Raw genomic sequence first — 5,777 nt, 5'->3', positions numbered from 1 at the left:
GAGGGCAGGCACACTGAAACCATACTCACAGAAAACTAGTCAATCTAATCACACTAGGACCAAAGCCTTGTCTAACTCAATGAAACTAAGCCATGCCCTGTGGGGCAACCCAAGAAGGGCGGGTCATGGTGGAGAGCTCTGACAGAATGTGGTCCACTGGAGAAGGGAATGGCAAACTTCAGTATTCTTGCCTTGAGAACCCCATGAACAGTATGAAAAGGCAAAATGATAGGATACTGAAAGAGGAACTCCCCAGGTCAGTAGGTGCCCAATATGCTACTGAAGATCAGTGGAGAAATAACTCCAGAAAGAATGAAGGGATGGAGCCAAAGCAAAAACAATACCCAGCTGTGGATGTGACTTGTGATAGAAGCAAGGCCCAATGCTGTAAAGAGCAATATTGCATAGGAACCTGGAATGTCACGTCCATGAATCAAGCCAAATTAGAAGTGGTCAAACAAGAGATGGCAAGAGTGAACGTCGACATTCTAGGAATCAGTGAACTAAAATGGACTGGAATGGGTGAATTTAACTCAGATGACCATTATATCTACTACTGCAGGCAGGAATCCCTCAGAAGAAATGGAGTAGCCATCATGGTCAACAGAAGAGTCTGAAATGCAGTACTTGGATGCAATCTCAAAAATGACAGAATGATCTCTGTTCGTTTCCAAGGCAAACCATTCAATATCACAGGAATCCAAGTCTATGCCCCAACCAGTAATGCTGAAGAAGCTGAAGTTGAGCAGTTCTATGAAGACCTACAGGACCTTTTAGAACTAACATCCAAAAAAGATGTCCTTTTCATTATAGGGGACTGGAATGCAAAAGTAGGAAGTCAAGAAACACCTGGAGTAACAGGCAAATTTGGCCTTGGATTACAGAATGAAGTAGGGCAAAGAGTAACAGAGTTTTGCCAAGAAAATGCACTGGTCATAGCAAACACCCTCTTCCAACAACACAAGAGAAGACTCTACACATGGACGTCACCAGATGGTCAACACCGAAATCAGATTGATTATATTCTTTGCAGCCAAAGATGGAGAAGCTCTATACAGTCAACAAAAACAAGACCAGGAGGTGACTGTGGCTCAGATTGTGAACTCCTTATTACCAAATTCAGACTCAAATTGAAGAAAGTAGGGAAAACCGCTAGACCATTCAGGTATGACCTAAATCAAATCCCTTATGATTATACAGTGGAAGTGAGAAATACATTTAAGGGCCTAGATGTGACAGATAGAGTGCCTGATGAACTATGGAATGAGGTTCGTGACATTGTACAGGAGACAGGGATCAAGACCATCCCCATGGAAAAGAAATGCAAAAAAGCAAAATGGCTGTCTGGGGAGGCCTTACAAATAGCTGTGAAAAGAAGAGAAGTGAAAAGCAAAGGAGAAAAGGAACGATAGAAGCACCTGAATGCAGAGTTCCAAAGAACAGCAAGAAGAGATAAGAAAGCCTTCTTCAGCGATCAGTGCAAAGAAATAGAGGAAAAGAACAGAATGAGAAAGACTAGAGATCTCTTCAAGAAAATTAGAGATACCAAGGGAACATTTCATGCAAAGATGGGCTCGATAAAGGACAGAAATGGTATGGACCTAACACAAGCAGAAGATATTAAGAAGAGGTGGCAAGAATACACAGAAGAACTGTACAGAAAAGAGCTTCATGACCTGGATAATCATGATGGTGTGATCACTAATCTAGAGCCAGACATCCTGGACTGTGAATTCAAGTTGGCCTTAGAAAGCATCACTATGAACAAAGCCAGTGGAGGTGATGGAATTCCAGTTGAGCTGTTTCAAATCCTGAAAGATGATGCTGTGAAAGTGCTGCACTCAATATGCCAGCAAATTGGGAAAACTTAGCAGTGGCCACAGGAATAGAAAAGGTCAGTTTTCATTCCAATCCCAAGAAAGGCAATGCCAAAGAATGCTCAAACCAGCGCACAATTGCACTCATCTCACATGCTAGTAAAGTAATACTCAAAATTCTCCAAGCTGCGCTTCAGCAATATGTAAACTGTGAACTTCCCGACGTTCAAGCTGGATTTAGAAAAGGCAGAGGAACCAGAGATCAAATTGCCACCATCTGCTGGATCATGGAAAAAGCAAGAGAGTTCCAGAAAAATATCTATTTCTGCCTTATTGACTATGCCAAAGCCTTTGACTGTGTGGATCACAAGGAATTGTGGAAAATTCTGAAAGAGATGGGAATACTAGACCACCTGACCTGTCTCTTGAGAAATCTGTATGCAGGTCAGGAAGCAACAGTTAGAACTGGACATGGAACAACAGACTGGTTGCAAATAGGAAAAGGAGTACGTCAAGGCTGGATATTGTCACACTGTTTATTTACCTTATATGCAGAGTACATCATGAGACATGCTTGACTGGAAGTAACACAAGCTGGAATCAAGATTGCTTGGAGAAATATCAATAACTTCAGATATGCAGATGACCCCACCCTTATGGCAGAAAGTGAAGAGGAACTAAAAAGCCTCGTGTGAAAGTGAAAGAGGAGAGTTAAAAAGTTGGCTTAAAGCTCAACATTCAACTAAGGTCGTGGCATCTGGTCCCATCACTTCATGGGAAATAGATGGGGAAACAGTAGAAACAGTGTCAAACTTTAGTTTTTGGGCTCCAAAATCACTGCAGATTGTGATTGCAGCCATGAAGTTAAAAGATGCTTACTCCTTGGAAGAAAAGTTATGACCAACCTAGATAGCATATTCAAAAGCAGAGACATTACTTTGCCGACTAAGGTCCGTCTAGTCAAGGCTATGGTTTTTCCAGGAGTCATGTCTGGATGTGAGAGTTGGACTGTGAAGAAGGCTGAGCGCTGAAGAATTGATGCTTTTGAACTGTGGTGTTGGAGAAGACTCTTGAGAGTCCCTTGGACTGCAAGGAGATCCAACCAGTCCATTCTGAAGGAGATCAGCCCTGGGATTTCTTTGGAAGGAATGATGCTAAAGCTGAAACTCCAGTACTTTGGCCACCTCATACGAAGAGTTGACTCATTGGAAAAGACTCTGATGCTGGGAGGGATTGGTGGCAGGAGGAGAAGGGGACGACAGAGGATGAGGGAGTTCGCGACGAACAGGGAGGCCTGGCGTGCAGCGATTCATGGGTCGCAAAGAGTCGGACACGACTGAGCGACTGAATTGAATTGAACTGGCAGGAGCATAGTTCTTAGTCCCACTCAGCCAGGAATGTGTGGAAAGCTTATGGAGTCCTTTTATGTCTCTCTTACTTCTAAGGATCCACATTGGCAGGTGGATTCTTTATATACTGTGTCAACTGGGAAGCCCCACCTTGGATGGTGCTGGCTTTTAAATAAAGAAGCAGGTAGTAGATATACATTCAGTCTTAAGCCTGAAGCCCTGCCCAGCTGAGCTCAACCATGTTCAGCCAAACTCTAGCTGAAACCCTACTGACCCAGAGACACACAAATAAGAAAATAAATATTTGTTATTAGGAGCAACTGAAAATTTTGACATTACTTTTTATGCAGCAAACGTATGCAGTCACCTAATAACAGACAGCATCCTACCTAACCTGTTCCATATCACCAATAAAGGAGTGCAGTGCCATGATCTTCTCTGTACAACCTTTTCAAAGGATCCCAGACTGAAGGGTAATGTCTAGGTTACAGGCAGCATCAGATGCCATGGGGAGATAATGAAGCAATTGGTATGGATTTATCATGAAATTCCTTACAGAGTCAAGAAAGATCAATGAGCTGGTGTAAGCCTAAAGAAGCCATTTACTTCTAAGGGTCACTGACAAAGAAGTAGAGAAATATATGAAAATGCCATTGTGTCTTTTTGAGCCTGATAGACCAAGTTGAGAGGTAACCTAGCATTACTCTCTTATTCTGCAGTATGAACTGAGAGTTCACGAGCAAGAATGCATTTAAACCTGCTTTGTTGAAAGCTGTGCATTCTTTGCACACCTTACAGAGCCTCTTGAGCAGTTTCATTGGTTCAGTTCAGTTCAGCAACATCTACAGCAGAATACCTACAATACTCTGAGAGCAGCCCAAGGCATCCTAGAATCCTTCACATGACTGATAGAACTTACCCATAAATAGAGGTTTCTAATAGGATGTTATATGGGTTATAAGATTAGATGTCTATGTGTTAGGGAACAGTACTATATTCCAGATCTAAGAATGTTAACTTAAAAATCCGATCTCTCACCAGTATCCTAAGAAATATTGTCAGTCTTGGCACTGAAAGAATCCTCACATTGACATGCCCCTGGAATGTGTGTATGCAGAGAATGCAAGACAGCAGGATGCTCAAGGACCTATTGTGTGTGATAGCTGAGGCTGGAAAAATCACAGGCAAGGAAAGCAGGATAAATGCTATAAGTACACATCAGAACACAGCATCAAGCAACGCAACAGAGCTTTGGACTGCTGCGAAACAGCAGCAACACACAAAACAGCCCTAGCTCAGCTGTAAGGAATGTAGAGAAAGCCTTCAGCTGAATAGCTAAACAACAATAGGCTACATCCGCTAACAGGTTCACATTTGACATGAGCGTGGTTCATTCTGCTTAGCCACACTTGAACACAGCAGTTGTGGCTTGGACCCACAACACTGTCTAAAAAAATAAAAGTCAACAGAATAATTCTAGCTATTGCCTATCAATCCCTTATATATTTTATATAGTTATCTCAACAATTGTATACATAAATTCTAATGTCATCTGAAAATGCCACCCGTCCATGGGATTCGCCAGGCAAGAATACTGGAGTGGATTGCTATGTCCTTCTCCAGAAAATGCCACACTGTAGGTAATAGATTAGTAGGAAGACTTCTGGCAGCCAACGATATCTCATCCAGAACGTCTAATCCAGAAGCCAAAAAGATCAGTGCCTTGCAAGAAAACCAGTTGAGATAAAATCCATAGATTTTATTATACAAGAAGCAGACCTATGATGGGCACTCAGACGTACAATTCTATAAAAGTTTACAGACCTCATAAGTTGCTTGTCTGCTTTTTCTAGAAAACTGTTTCAGTTCAGTTCGCTGAGTTCAGTCGCTCAGTCGTGTCCAACTCTTTGTGACCCCATGAATTGCAGCACGCCAGGCCTCCCTGTCCATCACCAACTCCCAGAGTTCACTCAGACTCACGTCCATTGAGTCGGTGATGCCATCCAGCCATCTCATCCTCTGTCATCCCCTTCTCCTCCTGCCCCCAATCCCTCCCAGCATCAGAGTCTTTTCCAATGAGTCAACTCTTTGCATGAGGTGGCCAAAGTACTGGAGTTTCAGCTTTAGCATCATTCCATCCAAAGAAATCCCAGGGCTGATCTCCTTCAGAATGGACTGGTTGGATCTCCTTGCAGTCCAAGGGATTCTCAAGAGTCTTCTCCAACACCACAGTTCAAAATCATCAGTTCTTCAGCACTCTGCCTTCTTCACAGTCCAACTCTCACATCCATATATGACTACTGGAAAAACCATAGCCTTGACTAGACGGACCTTTGTTGGCAAAGTAATGTCTCTGCTTTTGAATATGCTATCTGGTTTTCTTAAATTATAAGGGACGTACAGGTTGCATTAGAAAGGGCATAAAGGTATCCTTAAGAAGCACTAAAAGCATTGGGGAAAACACAGCCAACATTCCTGACTATAATCATACATGAATCAGGGGCCATTTTATATGAGAGCAATAGCCCTATAAGCTTAATTAACTCATAAGGGCATCAATAAAACACAAGATAAAAAAATATTAAGCTCCATAAATGATGATATTGACTTA

This window comes from Capricornis sumatraensis, chromosome 4 (assembly GCF_032405125.1).
Source record: "Capricornis sumatraensis isolate serow.1 chromosome 4, serow.2, whole genome shotgun sequence".
Taxonomy (NCBI): Eukaryota; Metazoa; Chordata; class Mammalia; order Artiodactyla; family Bovidae; genus Capricornis; species Capricornis sumatraensis.
The sequence above is the reverse complement of the archived record's forward strand: the minus strand, read 5'-3'. Positions refer to the sequence as shown.